The sequence below is a fragment of the Lynx canadensis genome, chromosome C1 (assembly GCF_007474595.2).
Source record: "Lynx canadensis isolate LIC74 chromosome C1, mLynCan4.pri.v2, whole genome shotgun sequence".
NCBI lineage: Eukaryota > Metazoa > Chordata > Mammalia > Carnivora > Felidae > Lynx > Lynx canadensis.
In genome coordinates this window covers 208604023-208625988 of record NC_044310.1, presented here as the reverse complement: position 1 = coordinate 208625988, position 21966 = coordinate 208604023, and the positions used below count along the sequence as shown (strand labels likewise).

At 39.2% G+C, this 21966-nt stretch overlaps 1 pseudogene; it reads right to left on the bottom strand.

The window, feature by feature from the left end:
• Positions 1-7444: 7444 nt before the first annotated feature.
• LOC115519917 lies at positions 7445-21740 on the bottom strand (annotated as a pseudogene).
• Between the last annotated feature and the right edge of the window lie 226 nt (positions 21741-21966).

Genomic DNA, 21966 nt, shown 5'->3' with positions numbered 1-21966 from the left:
CACCGCTTGCTCTCTTTCTCTGAAAAAAATAAAAAATAAATTTTTTTTAAAAAAGGATAAAAAGATAGATTACATTGGAGCATCAGAATAATGAAGCAAATTTAGAAACTGAGTGATCCAGAAACAGACATAGAGGTCAGGAAAATAGGTAAATCACAAGAGAACAAAAGAAAAATTGAGATGAAAACATGTGAATAAGCATATCAGTGATTTTATTTTTATTTATTTGTTTTTCATTTTTTTAATGTTTATGTATTTTTTGAGAGAGAGAGAGAGAGAGAGAGCAAGCTGGGGAGGAGCAGAGAAGGAGGGAGACACAGAATCCAAAGCAGGCTCCAGGCTCTGAGCTGTCAGCACAGAGCGGGATACGGGGCTCGAATTCACAAACCACAAGATCATGACCTGAGCCAAAGTGGGTCGCTTAACCGACTGAGCCACCCAGGCACCCCAGCATATCAGTGATCTTAAAATATTGTAGCAATTTGGCTTGAACTTCGTATTATAAGTTTAGGACACACAAATTCAAACATAAAGCAAGATCCCCTAATTCTCTTTGTAAGAAATATGGCTACTCCAAAGTGGCCCCCAAATAAAAACAATGGTGAAATAAATAAGACCTAACAGGCACAGAAAGACAGGCAAAAATAAAGGAGCCACGACAGAAATTAGAGAAAATGTTCAATCACCAAGAGCGTTGGTCTTTTCTCACGAAAAAGTGCATAGCCAAGAACCTTTAAATTCTGGTAATATAAAATCGAAATGAGAGGCTGATGTGACTTGTCCTAGATCACAGAGTGCATAAGCTGTGGGGCAAGAAATGAAACCATATTTCCTGTAGGTAAAACTTAGTGCTGTTTTCCATGCTAACAGTGTGTGCCCGCGTGTGCACCTAGAAGTGAGAAACATATCGTGCCCGTGAATTCACAGATGCGCCATGCTAAGGCTTCGTGTTAGTGGGTCCAGCCACCCGTGATAATTTTCAGATGTTGGAAAGACTATCGTCACTGGTGGGCCCCAGTGCCAAGTATGAAAAGCTGGCTTTTGGGGTCTTTCACCTTTCTTTCCTGAGCCTTCCCATGACCTCTCCAAATGTCCTCCCCTCCTCTCCCTGTCACCGGGCACTCCTGCGGCTCTCATGGGGCACCTGCATCCTCCCCCTCTGCCTTTATTCCACGAAAACACTCCTAACGGTTTGCTCTGCTCCCGAACATCCAGTCCCCGAGGGACCGTTAGTACTACGTTGACAGATGGCACTGCTCTCCTTTCGGTCCTCTACAGATTGGAGACTTCTTACCCTCATGAGAAGGTGCAAAGGAAAACCTGAAAAGCTGGGATTAGAGAAGACAACAGCCTTGGTGTAGCCCAGAGACGGACCTTACCTCTCCTAGTTCAGTATAATAGAAAACAAAAACAAAACAAAACAAAACAAAACAAAACAAAACGGAAGTGCCCTTCACTTTGCTCCCCCAGATGTGCCAATGGGTCATGTTTTTGGTATCTAAAAAAGCAACCCCCACCATCCCCAAGCCCTCAACTGCTTAAGTTCATATTATTTATTTACAACTTTATATTGTATATTTATTGTTTTCAATTGTCTTTCCCCCATAGAATAAACACTACATAAGTGCAGGGATTATGTCTGTTTTGTTCACTATTTCCCCAATGCACCAGCAGAGTAGAAGCTCAATAAGTACTTGGAACCAGGAAGGAAGGAAGGAAGGAAGGAAGGAAGGAAGGAAGGAAGGGAGAAAGGGAGGAAGAGGGGAAGGGGGGAATGGAGGAAGGGAAGAAGGAGGGAAGGAGGGAGGGAGGGAGGAAAATGATATGAAATAAAATAAAAGAATATGATAATTCTTATTTTTACATGTCTTTCTGGAATAAGAGAAAATTCCATGCTTCCATACAAAATGATCCCTATATGTATTTCCATAGTATTTTACCATGCCTTTTTAATTTTTACAGTTAAATTTGTTTTGCCTTTGAATATCTTTCTGAATACTCACCTAAAAAGAAATCAAAAGTAAATTACTTCCGTAGGTGAGGTACATCTGCCCTTACTAGCCAATCGGTTTCTGTTTAGGTAGTTCATACATAACGCCAAAGAATATTCAAAAAGTAAATCAACTTGAAACATTATAATCATTGGTATTTTTCTCTCCGATGTGTAAGCAGGCACTAAGACATCCTTTTCTCACAGATTCCTTTGTCCTCATATACTCCAGGTTAGCTATGTTCATGGCATATGAGTTTATATTAAAACACATTGCCTCTGTATAGAAGACCAATGAAGCATGACATTAGGTAGGTAGCCTTCAATTTAGTTTTTCGGCTATCTGTAAAAATACGGTAAATTTGAATTTTTATCTAGAGAAAAATTAAATTATTGAGACACAATTATGTGTCAGAATGTCTTCCAGATAATACTAAATATATTTAGCTAGTTCTTTTTACCAAGAGAAATTCAGATACTTTCAGAAATGATCCAATTAGCTTTCTCAAAGTCTTTTTTAAACACCCAATGTCGATAAATAACAAATAACTAATTTCTAATGGAACATTTCTTAAGGCATCTTTCACTAACGGATGCTATTTACTTTGCCTATGTAGGCTAAATAATATATCACCTATTATAATCAGATAAAGTCCTCTCAATTCATGCATCTGGTTCTTTAAGCTAACATGTAATGAAGAAAGTAAAGTGGTAGAAATCTCTGGGATGGTAATCATATATAGATTCAGGGGAGACAGAAGACAGCCCTGAGCACCAGGTAAAGAACGCAGGTCCCTTAATATCTGGATGTCAGCCTGTAGGACTCTGAGCACAGAACCCATGTAGGCTGTTCCTTGACTTCCGACCTATGCAAACGCAGAGATCGAAAATGGGTGCCTAAGCCACTTCATGGTAATCAGTTATGCAGCAACAAATAACTAATACAGAGCACCAACCATATTATTTACAATGCATTGTGTATATAAGGTGAACCCTATAAAATGTCTGATGCTTGACCATTTTTGACACATATGTCTTCCCAGAGGTGGTTCACGTGGTAGTTTGTGTCGGTAGAACTAGCAGGAGAATCTCTGACTTCTTCCATGCCCAACCCCAAATCCTCTCTTATTTATTTATTTATTTATTTATTTATAAATGTTTTTTTTAAATTTATTTTCAGAGAGAGAGAGAATTTGTGAGCAGGGGAGAGAGAGAGAGAGAGAGAGAGAGAGAGAGAGAGAGAATCCCAAGCAGGGCCAATGCTCAGCACGGAGTCCGACATGAGGCTTTATCTCATGACTATAAGATCATGACCTGAGCCGAAATCAAGAGTGGATACTTCACTGGCTGAGCCACCCAGGTGCCCCTCAAAATCCTCTTGGAAAGAATTACCTGATCAGATCAGGACTACCTAAGGGAATCTCGCTTTGGATAAACTAAAAGTTAACTAGCTAAAGACCTTAATTAAATCTGCAAAATCTCTTCACTTTTGCTATGTTATATTGGTTACAGGCAAGTTACAGGTCCACACTCAAGGAGAGGGAATTGAGGAGTGTGTGTCATGATTTTAAATTATTTTCACATATGAACTGGTGAATCTGTGAATAAGATGTGCCTGAGAAAATGGTCAGTAATCCATTCTCCAGGAAGTCAATTTCTCTCTATCTCTGTTTCTATTTCTGTCTCTTTCAGTCTAGCTACTATTTATCTTGGTTTGTAAGCTCCAAGCAGCGGATTTTTCTTTAAGCAATTTTGTTAATTGTAAATAATTTTAAATCTTTACCTATTCACTATTCACCGTTATATAGTCTGCATCAGTTTTATTGCTGAGATATGTTACTTTTGCTGATATACCTTCTGCTAAATATCTAGGGCTACTTACTTACGCCCAAAGAGTTTTTGCCTATTTATGTCTACGGAGCTTTTCATTTGGTTCAAATTGCTTTGGTATTCTATTTTTCTTGATTCATTTATTCAATAATATTTCTTTTTTTTTTTTAAAGTAATCTCTGTGCCTGATGTGGGGCTTGAACTTGAGTTCGGGCTCTGTGCTGGCAGTGTGGAGTGGGCTTGGAATTCTCTCTCTCTCTCTCTCTCTCTCTCACACACACACACACACACACACACACAGACACATAGGCACACACACACACACACACACACACACACACATACACAGTAAATAACTAAACTTAAAAAAAAAGAAGGGAAATGAAGGATAATTATATCAGCTTCTCAGTGAGTCTATCCATTTTGGTAGAGGGAATAATCCCCTTGGGGGAGAGAATGGACAATTGGGTGATTTCCTGAGTTAAACTGATAAACATCTTCTAAGCTTATAACTTCTCATGATTCTAAGCTTATAACTTCTCATGATTTTACTCTTCAACTATTTAGTATTCTTTTATATGTGAACAACCATCCATTCATTTATTTCATCAGTATTTTTTTTATTTTTTAATATTTTTAAGCGTATTTATTTATTTTGAGAGAGAGAGAGAGAGTGCAAGCGGGACAGGAGCAGAGAGAAGGGGAGGGGGAGAGAATCACAAGCAGGCTCCATCCTGCCAACTCAGAGCCCAACATGGGCCTTGACCGTGAGATCATGACCCGAGCAGAAATAAAGAGTCAGACCCTCAATAGACTGAGACACCCGGTCGCCCCTCATCATTATTTCAGGGATCATCTACTGAATGACATTTTAGTTGGAGTTGAGAAGGTGGTATAAGCATATAGATAAGCAGTATGTCAGATTGCAATAAGAATTATGGGAAACTATTTCCCATGATGAGGATTTCCAAAAGTGATAATGGTTGGAACGTGCCCTGTAATTTAGCAGGTTCAGGAAAAGCCTAGCTGGGAAGAGAGCATTTAAACAAGGACCTGAAGCAGGTGAGAGATTATATTGGTTTTACCACATGGGGACAGGGGTTCAGTTAGGGAGAAGAAAGCAATGTAAATTCCTGAGCCAAGCATCTGTCTGGAAAGTTTGAGGAGCTGGGAGGAAGACCCAGAGTGTGGCTAGACCAAGGGAGCGAAGGAAGATTCCCCGGATCTGACCGGGGCGATGGAGGTGGTGTATGTTGAGTCTGAGTACTTAATTCCTGATGAACTCTCTTGATGGAGGGCAACAGCAGTACAAATTAATCTAGATAGTTCTCTTTGTATCAGTGCCATCACTGCTTGTCTAAATTTGTTCTACACCTGTTTCTCGAGGATATGGTGATTTACTTCTGCTTTTGCAGTTTTGTTCCCAAAACATACTTAACTTGTAAGATCATTCTTTTCTTCCTCTCCTCTTCCTCCTCCTCCTTCCTCTCTCTCTCTCTCTCTCTCTCTCTCTCTGAGTGTGGGTGTATGTGTTTAAGATGACAGAAAGGAGATACATTTTTACTGAGGACTTCCACAGGCAAGACACCTTACTAGGTATTTTCAAGAATTAAGATAATTAACTAGAAAACGAGACAAAAACGAGAAAAGAAGTTTCTCTTTGCAACACCGGCCATCTGAAATACAGGAAGCTCCCTAAATGTGGAGGAGGCGGGTGAAGCGAATGGGGGTGGAGGGTGTGGAATCAGGTTACCTCTGGAAGACAGAAGTGTCTTTTCGGGACTCAACAGGGCAGCCGAGGTGCTTAAGGTGGATATGGGGAATGAAAGGGGCAAGGACACAGAGCTGTTAAGATGCCACGAAACCAGTCACCGAAACAGGCTCCACACAGCCTCCAGAGAACCTTCCCCGCAGAGGGAAGCTACAGAAGTCTGCTCGGACTGTGTCTGTTGACATATTGGGAACATTGCGGCCTTGCTAAGCCAAGGCCAGGGGCCGGTGACATTTCTTCCAGCCCAGCACCACATCTGGATTTGATCATTAACAGGCCATTGTCGGTCAGGCTCTGGAGCGGTGGGTACTACCTGGTCTTTGTCACTTGCAGCCTTCGCTTGGGATTTTAAAATACCACGGGGTGAGGGGGGGGGTGTGGATTTTTGTCTTCAGCTTGACACGTAGCACGTCGAGGCAGAGAGAGTTTATCTCTCGTCTGTCTGTTTGTCTAGGAATCTGACAGGCCAACCAAAATGGAAGGGGCCCGGCATCGCGGGGGCAGGGGACATGTTCACGGAGTGTACTTTCCTGGCTTGTTCAAGGAAAATGAAGCTGTCTGCCTTGGGTGATCCTGAAATTGCGATGGCGACTGGGGCTTCAGACAACCAAGATCACGCGGTCACCACGATGCAGGAACCAGCAAGCCCGAGAAGAAAGTGCTACCATGCCGTGAGGAAAAGGAAAAAAAAAAAAAAAAAACAAAAGATCCTGGCAATGAAAGTTGTTAACGCTGGAACCAGATTTGATTTGATTTGATTTGTAAATGTTGAATTTTTGAGGGCCGGGGGAGGGGCAGAGAGAGAGAGAGAGAGAGAGAGAGGATCCGAAGCAGGCTCTGTGCTGACAGCAGAGAGCCCAAAGTGGGGCTCGAACTCACAGACCAAACCAGGAGATCATGGCCTGAGCCGAAGTCAGAGGCTTAACTGATTGAGCCACCCAGGCGCCCTTGGAACCAGATTTTAGAGGACATGGTAGAAAACGTGTCAGTGGAGGCCTTTATAAACAAAACAGGGTTTACTATGCCCGGGAGACGAGAGGCGTGATTCTGCAGAACATAAACTATAAATAAGTTGGCTATTGTAGGTTTTTCCCATGGCCAATTTATATTTAATTACCGATATCATAAAATTAATGTATACGAGGAGTCGCTTTGGCTCACTGCATTCATGGTGCACACGGCTCCCACGCGTTTCCAAGTACATGTCCTCAGCATGGACTCACACCCTAACCCATTTTTTGCAAAACCCCGCTACACCCTTCCAGTCTATACTAGTGTGCCTAGTTACTTATGAGCCGTTCTTTATGTTTGTATATTCATATGGGAGTGTTGGTAGCATCAGCTGTTTGCTTTAGACTTCACAATATTGTGGCAGCTTCTGTCCTCCCTCCTTTGTATTTCAAGTCCCAGATTCCAGGTGACCTCCCTGGGGTAATTCCCAATTCCACAAAGTCTGTAGGGTCTCATAATCCTTCGCCGCATCACTTATATTCATCGTGTATTTGCAGATATCTGTGCACCGCTCCTGACAGTGAATCGCACGAAGGCAAAGATTATTTTACTCGTCTCCCAACCACTGTGATAGTCACAATGCATAAACAAAAGCATGTAACGCCATGAGTATTTCGAAATTAGGTACTTAATTATATATGTGCATTCGATACGCTTACTGCAAAATCCTTTCGGACCCACCCCTGGATGACCTGCGTCAATTGGCTGCTGAGTCACGGATCCCACCGTGGAAGTGTCTCCCGACTTTTATTTCTCTGATCTCAATGTCTAGGCCAAGATTACCGTCATTTTACCTACATTTTTGAAATAGCCTCCTAACTCCTTTCCATGCCTTCAGAGCGTCAGCTTTCCAGCGTCTTTCGCAAGGTAAACACAGCTATTTTTAATGATCTAGATATATCACTCTGTTGCTCAAAAACAACACCGGTGAACAATAACGGCAGCGGGACACGACAACTTGGACGTGTCCTCGGCAGATATTCAACCAAGAATGAAGAACATGAGTGGCCGGGGACACCATGAAAACCAGCCGTGCAGACAATCAGCGAGAATAAGGATGGGCCTCCTGACGACCAGACTGCACCATTCCCATCAGAGCACCAACAACACTCGATCCAGAACACTGATGAGGCCATGCCAGTGCCACAGGCATGACTAAACCTTCCCCTCCACTGATCAACAGGAATGGCTACGGCTTCTTTTCCATCACAACTCTGACCCCGCTTCAAGCCTCCCAGCTCAGGGATACGCTTATTAAGGTACCAAGTCACAAACTGGCCCCTGCTACTTAGAGCGCCCAGTGCAGGGCTGACTCCGGCTACCCTACTTCCTCCTTAAACTCACCAGACACAAGTCCACGTCCCGTAAATGTCCACCCTTAACCCCCATCATAGTCACCCCCAAGTTTCCTCTCTGAAGTGCTCCGCACTTCTGCAGCGCAATTAATAAACCCCACCTTGTTTGGATCTAGGAGTGCTCCCGGTGGACATCGTTCATTGAACCGTAATGGAATGCACTAAGAACCTTTCGGTGACAGGTTATAATGCCAGTACGCTTTTCTTTCCCGCAATGAAGATCACCGTCAATAATGAGAGACAGATAAATTGATGAGAGAATGTTACTCATGGCTTTTATTTGGAGGAAAAAGAGTGGTAGATCAGTAGGTTTACAGAAATAGTAAGCAAGGTATTTACACCACTTCTTCCTTTATCTAAAAATCAGCTGCCGGGGCCCCAGGGTGGCTCAGCCGGTCGGGCATCCGACTTAGCTCTTGATTTCAGCTCAGGTCATGTTCTCACGGTTCATGAGATTGAGCCCCGCTTTGGGCTCTGCATTAACAGTGCGGTATCTGCTTGGGATTTTCTCTCTCCCTCTCTCTCTGCCTCTCCCCTGCTCACACAGGCTCTCTCTTGTGCGCTCTCTCTCTCATGCTAATAAATAACCTTCCAAAAATAAAATATATATATAAAAAAATACAAAAATAAAAATCAGCTTCCTATCCTCTAGTCATAGGTCCCGGGACATCCTCACACCAAAAATATTTCCTCCCCTAAACACGTCATGTACTTTCTGATTATATGATCCTGCTATGTCCATTCTCTAGTTTACCAATTACATTAGCAACTCTCTGTGTGGTAAATCTCTGTGTGTTTCAAGTGTAGCCCAGCTCTCATTTCTTCTGGGAAATGGTCTCCAGTTCCAACATTTTGAATTAATCACCTTCTCTTCTAGGCTCCCATAATGCTTGAACTTGGATTAAACCTGATTGCGTACATATTTATCTCCTTCTCTGGCTTACGAGCCCTTTGAATTTTATGAGTCTACATTTTTTTTTTTTATTCTTCATGCCCGACACAGTTCCTTGAAAACAGGGCAGCTCAATACATAGACAATTGATTAGTTTTAGATGCATCGACTCATGTGAACAAAGTCTCAAGAAACTTGTTAATAATCCTGGATCCCAAATTAACATTTTAACATGGCAGTCACATCTGGTTTGAAAACTAGAGGTGGTAACTTCTCCTGTCATTTTTAAAGGGCATGTTTCCTGAGGAGGCCAAGTTATAGATCCAAATATTACCACTGAGCGCCAGAGATGGAATTTTCTAGAAGAATAGTTCCAATAGGTTGTGTGGCATCCTAATTCACAGTCTTCTCTCATTCAGGACTATTGCTACAGAAATACCTGCTAGAGTCAGCAAAAACCAGAATATCTGTTTTCCTAAGAAAATTAGTTAGAATGTTCTTACTCTTTGGTCCCCCCACCACTCTTGAAGTTTGAATACTTTCGGTTACACTACCTAAATATTCCTTTTATTTTTGCCAAAAATTGACAAATATCATCAATACCACATGGTCCAAAAAAGTTCACACCTTCTAACTCCACACTGCACTGTGACAGGTGAGTGGACTAGGTTGTACCTTCCTCTCGTTGCATTCTACTGTGCGTGACATGCTATCATCATGAAAATCAGAGCTGGTTGTCCCCACTCTCCTTAGCAACAGATAATACACATCCCTGCTTAAGGAGAACTCTTCCTGCGGATGGTGAATCCCAACCATTTGCTATTTATTTTTACTGGTTTCAAACACAGAGGGATGTTTTCTTGACCTCGGCCTTCACGGCATTAAGAACACTAACACAACCAGACTGACCAGAGGGCAGTTACCACATTTAGAGACTTGTCGTAGAGCTTCTGATATGAATATATCATTAAAGCTTAGAAATTGGATCACACTAGGATGCACACTGCACTTTGTTGCAGTGAATGCATCTTCAAGCTGCCAGCATAAAATAGTCCTTTTCTAAAATACCAAATGAGGGTTGTTCTGATTAATAATCACTTTACAAGTTCGGCACTCACAGCATGGGTACTGAGAACAGACTTGAAGACAGCTTTCATTGTATTAATCTAACATGGTTGATAGCATCCATATTTTAAAAATCCTTTAGACTAATATTTTTATCATTAAGCAGTAAAATTTAACTGTTGTATGTTTTATTTCCAAGTTTTACCACCTGGGAAATATTACTACCTCAGGAATCAATTACCATTAAGGAAATTGATTACAGTCTGGTATCCTAACATTTACAGTGTTTTTTTTCCTCTTTCCTTTCCTCCTAGAAATTTTTGGCTCAAGCATTTCAGTTTATGTTTCCATTAGTTATTACTACAAGTTGAAGGTAACAGTACAAGTTTGCTTAAGCCAGTGAGTTGGTTGAAAGAAGAGTGAGTTCTAGTTAAGTGTTAGTGGAAAATATATGAATATATAATACAAAGATAAAAGGTGAGATTCTTGGGGTGTCTGGGTGGCTCATTTGGTTGAGCATCCAACTCTTGATTTTTGCTCAGGTCATGATCTCCCAGTTGTGAGATCGAGCCTGACCTTGGGCTCTGCATTGTCAGCACAGAGCCTGCTTAGGATTCTTTCTCTCCGTCTCTCTCTCTCTCTCCCTCACTCTCTCAAAGTAACTAAATAAATAAACTTTTAAAGAAAAGGTGAGATTCTTAATCATTGTGTCTTAAATAATATATCAGCTGCCTGTAAGATACATAAGTACTTTTTTAGCCTCCTATATTTATGATTTTTGGAAGAGAATGCTGGTTTTTTTAATAACATTTTTTAAATAATAGTTTTAGATTTACATGAAGCTTGCAAAGATAGTACAGAGTTCCTATATACTTCACACCCAGTTTTCCCATACTTAATACATTACATTAGTGGTAGACATTGGCCATAAGTTACAAATACTGATGCATTGCTACTCACGAAAATCTATGCTTTATTCAGATTTACCTAGTATTTGTGTCTTCTTCTGTTATGTAGCGTCATCCAGGGTACCACAATACATTTACTCATCATGATCATGTTTCTTCATGATTTCCTTCACTGTGTCAGTTTCCAGGACTTACCTTGTTTGTTTTTTTTTTTTTAATTTTTTTTTTCAACGTTTATTTATTTTTGGGACAGAGAGAGACAGAGCATGAACGGGGGAGGGGCAGAGACAGAGGGAGACACAGAATCGGAAACAGGCTCCAGGCTCTGAGCCATCAGCCCAGAGCCTGACGCGGGGCTCGAACTCACGGACCGCGAGATCGTGACCCGGCTGAAGTCGGACGCCCCTTGTTTTTTTTTTTAATTTAACTTACATTAATTTTTATTTTTTTCAACTTATATTTGATACACAATGTTACATTAGTTTCGGGTGCGCAACATAGTGATTCAACTTCTCTACACATTATGCCCTGCTCCCCACAGTTACTGTCTGTCATTATACAATGCTAGGCTTTTTCTTATTTTTGATAACGTTGGCAGTTTTGAAAAACACTGGTAGGATATTTTATAGAAAGTCCTGCCAATGAGATTTGTCTGTTGTTGTTCTCATGATCAGGCTGCTGTGTTTTGGGGGATAAGACCGCAAAGGTAAAGTGCCATGCCCATCATGTCATATCAAAAGTGTGTACTATCAACTTGACTTATCCTTGTTGAGTAAACCTTGATCTCCTGACTGAGGTACAGTTTGTCAGATCTCTCTGCAGTAAAGTTACTCTTATGTCCCTTTCTACACTGTACTCTTTAGGGAAAAGTCACTATGTGCAGTCTACACTTAAGGATTAGGGAGTGAGTGCAGGAGTCTCCTTCAGGGTGAGTATCTACATAAATTATTTAAAATTCTCCTCCATTGGAGGTTTATTTTCTCCCCTTTATTTATTTTTCCCATATAAGTAATTGGCCTAGACTCATGGCTATTTATTTTTACATTGGCTATAATCCAACACTAATTTGTTCATTTCCTTGCTAAAATTGTTCCAGCTTTCCATTACCTCCTACGTCCCTTTGACATACCCCCATTCAAGTACTTTTAAGCACCTCACTTTTTGGCCCTGCAACATAATCCAGGCTCCTCTTGTAGATTCTCTGACTTAGCCCTCGAATCAGCCATTTCTCAAAATTCTTAGGTTCCTTTTGTTGAGAATGGCAGTAGAGACAAAGACATGGGCACCAGGTAAACTCATTGCTACTGGGATAGAGTTGTTTCAAGGCCCTTTTAGCTGAAAAGAGCAAGAAAATATATGCATTTATACTATTTCATGTACTTTGCAAATCTATATCTGCATATGTATGTATTTATATTAAGCTAAACATATTTATGCTGGAATCTCCACTCTAACTCATTATTACATGGTTCATTCTAGCTTTCTTTCCTTGCTTAGCTGTAGCTTCCACACCAGCATGAGAAAATTAACTCCCACCGTTCAACTTCCATTTAATTAATTGTTCACTTCTAGAATATACGTATAGTGGTTTCAAAAATGTTAACTGATACCCCCATCGGAAACAACTTTACCAAATCAAGTACAGTGCTTATATGTATTTTCTTTAGTCTTTGTGTTATAGTCTCTATTCATTTCCAAAATTACTTAGTATCTTTCCCTCTAATCTCTTGAGAGAAGTTATTTGATGCATTTGTAACATAGTCCCATATTTTTGTCACAGTGACTCCCATCCTGGAATCTCCCAATCTGCCAAGCGGTATTTTAAATATGCACATATTAAGGTTCATTATTTTTTTTTCTGTAAAGTTCTGTGGGTTTTGACAAATGCCTAGTTTCATGCGCCTGGTGGTATGTTATCACACAGAATAGTTTCACTACCTGAGAAAATCCCCTATTTCACCCGTTCAACTCTTTCTCCTTCCCAAAGCCGTGGCAACAACTGACATGTTTATGGTTTCTATAATTTTATCTTCCTCAGAATGTCACATAAATAGAATTGTACAGTACATGGTATGTATTACATACTATATTATATACCGTATATATTGTTCATCCTTTCTTTCTGATTTATTGAGATTAGCAATATGCTTTTATGATTCAACCATGTTTGCGTATGGCTTGGTATCTCATTTCTTTTTCTTGCTAAAATGTGTTCTATCACATGGATGTATCCAAGTTTGTTTATCCATTCACTTACCGAAAACTGTTTTGAATAAAATTGCTATAAACATTTGTGTGTAGTATTTTGTATGAGTGTAAATTAGGTAGATACCTAGGATCGGAACTATGCTTCATCATGTAAGAAAGTGTCACACTGTCTTCCAAAGTGGCTGTGGCACTTGGCATTTTACCAGAAATGAGAGTTCTTGCTGTTCTATATCTTTGCCAGCAATTATTGTCAAGTTTGGGATTTAAGCCATCCCAATAGGTATATTATGGTGTATCTTTGTTCTTTTAATGTGAATTTCCCTAACGACAAATAATATTGAGCATTTTTCACATGCTTGGCATCTGTATATCGCCTTGAGAGAAGTGTCTGTTCAGATATTTTGCCCATTTCTTAAAATGGATTGTGTGTTTTCCTATTGTTGGGTTTAAGAGGTCTTTATATATTTCAGTTATTGTTCCAAGAACATATTTTGCTAATATTTTCTCCTGTGTTGTGACTTACCTTATTCTCATAACAGCATCTTGCATGTATGTGAATTTTTAAATCTAATAAAGTCTAAATTACCTGTTCCTTATTTAATGAATGGTGATTTTTTTAGTTGTATCTAACAACTCATTACCATGATCATCTAGATTATGTCCTATTTTGTTTTCTAAAAAGTTATTTGTACATTTACATCTGTGTTCTGTTTTCAGTAATTTTTGTATAATGTGCAAAAGCTGTGTCTGACTTCTTTTCTCCTCCTCTTCCCCCTCTTCCTCCTCCTCCTCTTTCTTCTTCTTCTTCTTCTTCTTCTTCTTCTTCTTCTTCTTCTTCTCTTCCTCTTCTCCTCCTCCTCCTCCTCCTCTTCCTCCTCCTTCTCCTTCTTTTATGGCATGTGAACCATCAGTAGTTCTACCACCATTTGAAAATAACTATTCTCTCTCCAGTGAATTGCCTTTGCTGCCTTTGTCAAAAATCATTTGAATATAATTGTTTGGGTCTATTTGTTGGGTTTCACTGATTTAAGTGTGTACTGTTTCAATACCATTCCTCTGTCTTGATTACTGTAGTTTTATAGTATGTCTTGAAATTGAGCACTGTAAGTTCTCTAACTTTGTTCTTTCTTTTCTCCAACATTGTGTTTCTTATTTCAGGTTCTTTACCTTCCCATATACATTTCAGAATCAGTTTGTTTATATCCACAAAATAACTTGCAAGGGTTTTGCTTGAGACTCCATTTATTTTATGGATCACGGTGGGAAGAATTAACATTTTAACAATATTGAGTCTACTGATCCATGAACATGGAATATTTCTCCATTTATAGACATTATCTATGATTGCTTTCATCAGTGTTTTGTAGTGTTATGCAAACATATTATACGCAAATTTTGATATATTTATACCTAAGTATTTCATATATGGTATTACTCTAAATGGTATTTGTTTTTGAATTCAAATTTCATTTGTTCAATACCTGTATACAGGTAAGCGATGCACTTTTATATAATGTCCTTTATCTTAATCACTTCTTAATTCAAGGAATATTTATGTATATTCTTTAGAGTTTTTTACATATCCATTTTTTCCCGTGCTGAGTAAAAGCAATTTTATTTCTTCCTTTCAAACTGTTTATTTTCCTTTCAATTCAGTACAGACTTTTAACCCAGGGCTTCCAGTATTATACTGAATAGTGTAATAACTCAACTTGATAAAACACCTCCAAAAATACCCACAGATTATACCATACTTAATATCTAATTACTGAACGCTCTCCCCATAAAATCAGGAACAGGGGAAGTATATCTGCTCTCACCAGTGCCATCACTATTATACCAGAAGTTCTAGCCAGCAAACTAAAAGACCAAAATGACAACAGCACAGCATGCAAAACAGGCAAGTTGGAAATAAATAAATAAATAAATAAATAAATAAATAAGGTTCTCTCTCGGGATGCCTCGGTGGCTCAGTCAATTAGGTGTCGGACTTCAGTTCAGGTCATGATCTCACAGTTCATGGGTTTGAGCCCCATATCGGGCTTTGTGCTGACTGCTCGGAGCCTGGAACCTGCTTCAGATTCTGGGTCTCTCTCTCTCTCTCTCTGCCCCTCACCTGCTCGCACTCTCTCTCTCTCTCAAAAATAAATAAACATTAAAAAATTAAAAAAAAAATAAAGTTCTCTCTCTCTATGCAAATAATATGATAGTCTATGTAGAAAACCCTAAGGGATCTATAAAAAAATTCCAGGACTAAGTCCAGAAACAGAAAGTTCACAAGAAACAATGTAAACAGAAAAATCAACTACATTTCTATATTATAGCAACAAGTATATAGAAACACAAATTAAAAACCCAATACACTTTACAATAGCTCTAAAACTGAAACACTTAGGTGTAAACCTAACAAAAACATGTAGAAATTTTTTCCGCTACAAACAACAAAATACTGATGGAAAAATCAAATAAAATCCAAATAAATGAGAGACATTTCATTTCCTTGGCTTAGAAGACTGATCAGAGCCAATTCTCCCCAAATTGATATGCATGCTTGATGCAATCTTATCAAATCTCCACAAGAGTTTTTGGAAATATAAATGAGGTTATTCTAAAACTGTATGGAAAGGCAAAGTAACTACAAGAGCTAAAATAATTCTGTTAAAAGAAGAATAAAGTGGGAGGAAATATTCTATTCGAATTCAAGATATAATATATAGCTATAATTATCATGACTATGTGGTGTTTGTGGAGGGAAGGACATATAGATCAATAGAACAGAAGGACGAATCCAGGAATAGATTCATAAAATCATGCCCATTAAATGTTTCATGATGGAGCAAAGGCAGTTCATCAGAGGACGTATATAGCCTTTCCAACAAGTGGTGCTGGAGAAACTGAGCTTCTATAAACAAACAAACAAGGGGCACCTGGGTGGCTCAGTCAATCATCCAACTTGGGTTCAGGTCATGATCTTGCTGCTGTCAGGACAGAGCCTGCTTCGGACTCTCTTTCCCCCTCTCTCTCTCCTCCTCCCCAGCTCATTCTCTCTCTCTCTCTCTCTCTCTCTCTCTCTCTCTCTCTCTCTCAAAATAAATAAATAAACTAATTTTACAAATGTTTATAAAAAAGAAAGAAGAAAATGGACCTCACACCTTCAAAAGCCCAACTTCACATCTCATAGAAAATTAACTTAGAATGTATAATAGATTTAAATGGAAAATATGAAACTATAAAACTTTAAGAAGATAACATAAAAGGAAATTTTCAGGCCTCAGGGCTTGATAAAACGTTCTTAGAACTGTCACCAAAAGCACAATCCATAAAAGAAAAAAATATATACCCATTAATTAGATGTTATCATAACTGTGAATGACCCTGTTATGTCAATTAAAAGACAAGCTGGGAAGAAAGTCTTTGTCAACCACATAGCTGGTAAAGGACTCAGATCTAAAATATGTAAAGAACTCCCCAAATTCAACTGTTAGGTAGAAAACAATAGCAAAAGGAATCCAATTAGAAAATAGGTAATTAACACAATAACAAATAATTGTATGAAAATATGTTTAACATCACTAATCACTAGGGAAAAGAAATATTACTACACACTTACTAAAAGAGAATATACTCTGGTGACAACACACAATTTTTCACCAGGCAAATGCTGATAACAATACAGAAAAACTGGATCTATATTCGTTCATTGCCGGTGAGAATGTAAAATGGCATAGTCACTCTAGAAGATAGTTTGGTATTTTTTTAAAAATGAAAGTACAATTACAATAAACCCAGCAATTGCACGCCTGGATATTTATCCAAAAAAACCAAAAGCTTATGTCCACACAAAAACCTGTACTCTCTTTTACAAAAATAACTTTTTCTTGGTAATCGCCCAAACCTGAAACAGCCAAAATGTCCCTCAATAGGTGAATGGTTTAACTGTGGTGCATCCATATCATGGACTATTACTCAGCAATAAAAAAAAAAATGAACCATTGATACAACAATTGGATGGATCTCATGGACATTATGCTGAATGAAAAAGACCAATCTCAAAGGTCACATGATCTCTGATTTTATATCCATAATAGTCTCAAAATTATTTTTAAAAATATGGAGATGCCAAGCAGATTAGTGGTTGTCAGGGGTTAGGAATAAAGAGACATGGGGGGATGTGTGTAACTACTAAGGGGTAGCACAAGGAAGGTCTTTGTGATGATGGGATAACCTCATGCATTGATTACAATGATCGGATGAATACACACATTTGATAAAATGATTCAGAACTATGCACACCTATTATATCAATGTCAATACCCTCGTTTTTCATCTTGTTCTATATTCAATTAAGATGCAGTGTTTGATAGGGACAGAATGGGCGCAAGAGCATCTGTCATCTCTCTGTACTACCTTTGCCACTTTTGTATATAATAATTTTTAAATGAGAAGTTTAAGAAGTTGTAAAATATTTTCATATGGCTTAAACTTTATCAAAGTATTTCTTCACTAATTCAACAAATATTATCAAACGCTTCATCTGCCAGTACTATTTTAAGGGATAAAAATTCACCAGAATAAAGCAGTTTCCGATTCTGTGGGGCTTCCTTTCTCGTTGGGTGGGGGGAGGGTACATAAAATAAGCAATTCAACCTGCCCGTGATGTGTCAGGTGGTGACAGCAGGGCAAGGGTTCGTGAATGATGAGGAATGGGAAGCAGTGTTTCTATCCAATGTGATAAGGGAAAGATTCTAATGGGGTGCCAGGACCTGAAATATACGAGGGCATTACTCAGGAGACGATCTGGAGAGAGAGTGTTCTGGGCAGAGAGGACAGCAAGACCCTGAGATTAGACAGGGATTGGCATGTTCAGCAAAGAGCAAGGAGTTTATATGACTGAACTATGAGCAGGACTAGGTTGGAAGGGACTGGAGTCAGAATAATGAGCAGCCAAACTGTGTATAACTGGTAAGAACTTTGGGTTTTATGCTAACTTAGAAACCCCTTGAAAATGTTCGAGAAACGTGAAATAAAGATTAAGATTAAAGAAAATTAAGACAATGAAAGAGTATTACTATGATTTTATTAACTATATTTTAAAAGCTTGGATGGATGGCATGACCCAAGGAAAAAACCTGCCTCCCACAAATATACCTCATTTTTTTATGATGAAAATACAGAAATTTGATTTTTCAGAGTCTTCAAAACACCAGTATTATTAAAGTTGTTTATCTCTTGTCAAATGTCAAGATATATATGTATTTAAGATATTTGGTAGAAAGTTTCTTCACAAAGATATTACACTGCATAAATAGTTGTAATCTCTACAGATTCATCCATTCGCACAACATCTTCCATTTATATTGCATCTATCTCCCTTTCACTAAATCCTTTTATTTATTCATTCATTATTTATTTTATTTTTCAGAAACTGATTTTTATCTGTAAATACAGGTAAATAAGGTAAGATTTCAGTCTTCTGCTGCCTCACTATGTTGTATAGGTGACTGATGCATAGACTGTCACAGTGCAAGCATGTGGGAGGAGACTATAATAGAAATAGATGTGTGTTATGCTGGAAGGAAAAAAGATCATATCCCTCATGAGTTCAAAGGTGGCACCTGATGGATGTTGAAGGGTAAGTAGGTATCTGCCCAGTGGCCAAAGAAGAACATTCCAGAGGCACACCTAAATAACAGCCAGTAGTCAGGCAAGAAAGTGTGAAAGATGATCAGTGGTTATAGTATCGGATGCTTAATTTGCATGATGCATAGTTGTGCAAATAAGAGCTCAGAACTATAGCTCCATGTTACACTTCTTGTGGGTATTTTAATCTTAATATGTCTATATTCTTGGAACAAAAAGTCACTGAGTGTGGTTTGGGGTCAGGACACTGAAATCTCCAAATGAGGCTTCAGAGATGAACAGAAAACTGATCATTGCCTCATAAAAAGCATGCACTTCATTTCGTAAGAGATGAGGAATTGAGATAATTGTACTGGAAAATATCATGATCATATTTACTTCAGAAGTTCTGTTTTAGGAGCAGAATGGAACACTGTTTGGAGGGTATGGACTCTAAGTCCGAGAAAACCACCTTGCAAGCCATTTCAATACTTTTGTCTGGAAATGTTCATTGGTGGCCCCAAAAGATTATTAAAGAAGGAAGGGTGTACATGGGGAGTGGATAAAGAACGCAACTGGATAGAAATTGAGGGAAAAGGAGTTGAGGATATAGAACGGTTTAGCTGTAGCAGGAGAATGAAGGGACAGAAGTGTCTAGGCAGCTGCAAGATGGAAGACATGACATTATCTTTGATGAAGAGAACAAAAGAAAACTTGAGGAGAAGGCAGTGATTGTGGGAAAAGCCCAGTGCAAACTCAGTTTGAACATCTTGGGTATGGAATACCCATCAACGAGTTAGGGACTGGAAACATAGAAATGAAAAAAATCACCCTTATGTAACAAAATACATATTAGCAGTTTCCAACTCCACTTTTTTTTAGTCACTGTTGATCTTTAGGGTCCTGGGTTAGTTTAAGTTGTTATGGAGTTCGGTCTGTCCGTAACAAAGTTGGTTTTTATTTTGCCACGTTGGGCCTCGTGGGAGGTAGGCTCTAGAACTGCCTTTGATAATTACTTACAAGAGGAAGGAGGAGAAAGAAAAAGAAAAGGAGAAGGACAGGAAATGGGAGAAGAGGGAGGAGAAGGATGAGGTGGAGGAGAAGGATGAGGTAGAGGAGGGAGAGGGAAGCAGCATTAGCAGCTTCCATACAAAGAAATCAGATTCTTTTCTCCATGACATTTTTTGGTGCCTTCCCGATATCAGCTCACATCTCCGGAGAAGAGGAGTTTTGTCCTTTGTCTTTTGAGATGCCTTCGTGTCTTGACTAGATTTTGACATCTAGGTGCTGGGGTCCCAACCCCATGTCTTTTCTCAAGGGCAGCAGATAACTATCATGGATTGGAATGATCCTCTACACCAGTGACAGGAACGACGGCATGTGCAAAGCAAAAGTAGCACATGTTGTCACCAGCTAGCTCTGTTGAGACACTATGGAAATATGAGAGAGAGCCTGTAGCATTGTTAAATTATGGATCAGTGCTTATGTCAAGCGATGTCAACTCCAGGACAGGTTCTCCAATTCCAATTACAGCCTTTCTGAACAGAGACTCTAATTCTTGAATAAATGAACAAACTCAAGCATTTCATTTGATTTCAACATGTAGGTGAGCTCTGGTGATCTCTGATCTATATATCAGAATGAAGTACGTATATGTGATGAAAATATAGCTCAAATATGACAGCGGTACAACTGATGACGGCAAAGAGATAATGGTAATAATATCCCAAAAGGTGAAAACGTAAAGGTTATCATCAGTGGCAGCATAGGGTCTTGGTTTACAGACACGTCATTAAGTGCCCTCAGGAGAATATGGTAATATGCTAGGACTTCTCAATGCCATAGGATAAGCAATACACTTGTCCTAGAGCAGAAACATTTTCCAAAGTCGTGTAGAAATGGTAGGAACAATGACAACAAAGAACAAACATGGATATTTTCGAGAGATGAATGCAAAAATCTGTATTAATTTAAAAATTAGGATACAAGGCCCAGAGGTTTTACGCTAACAAAAAAATCTGCTTAGATTTGGCCCCCAAGACCTGCTGAGAATGTATGTGCCTTTCCTGTCTTCCTTAGCTCAGAATATTTATATTATGAACAAGATTGAACAAGATTGCCTTGTGAACTTTAAGAGTCTGAAAGCTCAATGAAGTTTGGAATGAATTTTGCCTCCAGAAAGAGTTTAATTCATTAGTTAGATGAGAGACAGACAGCAAGTGATGGACAATAAGTCATTAACTATATGCACTTCTCATTGGCTACTGGGTCACTGGGGCTGATAAAAAAGTCACTTTGAACAACAACCAGATGTTGTAGTAACTGGGCATACGTCAGAAAATCATGCTGTATTATCTTTAATTAAATACAAAGACCTTCCCAATCATTTCACTCACTCTTGTCTCTCTCTTCAACAATGGTGAGATGGATATCTTTTCCTTGGGGAAGAGAAATCCATAATTTGTTGCATTCACCAAAAGTGAAAATGTTGGAGGGCTGGGTTGCAAAGCTGGTGCCATCATATCTTTGACATTAACATATCCAAAGAACCAGAATGTCTCTCTCTGTTGATGACCACACCAATTCTTCCTCAGTTAGCCCCTCCACTCACCATACACACAGATTACCAGTGTCAAACGTGATGAAATTGGCAATCCGGCCAATCTCAAAATCAATCCGAATAGTGAATCAGTCACCAGTTGAGGGATTCCGTGTGTGCCCACGAAGATTTTCCTCACCTTACACATCTTGTGCTTAGCTTTCTTGGGTGTAAAATGATGAACAACAAAGTAAAACTTGGTGTCCTAGGTCAGATGGAAATTTTCTCCAGTCTTGTCAATGTTGATGGCATCCATTAAGCCTGCAGGGTAGGTAGCATCATTTCAGACCTTGCCATCAATCTTGAGGAACCACGGCACTCAGGTCTTCTTTACCTCAGCTCCTGACAAGGCACACTCGACTCTGTTCCTTGGGAGAATGATGAGGGACAGACGTTCTCTCAGTTTGGAGGACTGGCAGATAAGCGAGGAGCAAACACGCTGTTCACTTGATCCAGCATCTGGTGCTTTAGAGCTGCTACACATTTCAGCTGCTTCTGGGCTCACAAGCCAGGGCTGTGCTAGGCACGGAAAAGCCAAACTTGATTGGTTTTTGATAAAAGAACAGTTTTAGCTCTCTTACACTTTATTCCCTGGGTGACCAAACTGACTTAAAATTCTGTTTTTTAAGTTCATTTATTTTGAGAGACAGAGAGAGAGAGAGGGAATGAGAATGAGCTGGGGAGGGGCAGAGATAGGAGAGAGAGAATCCCAAGAAGG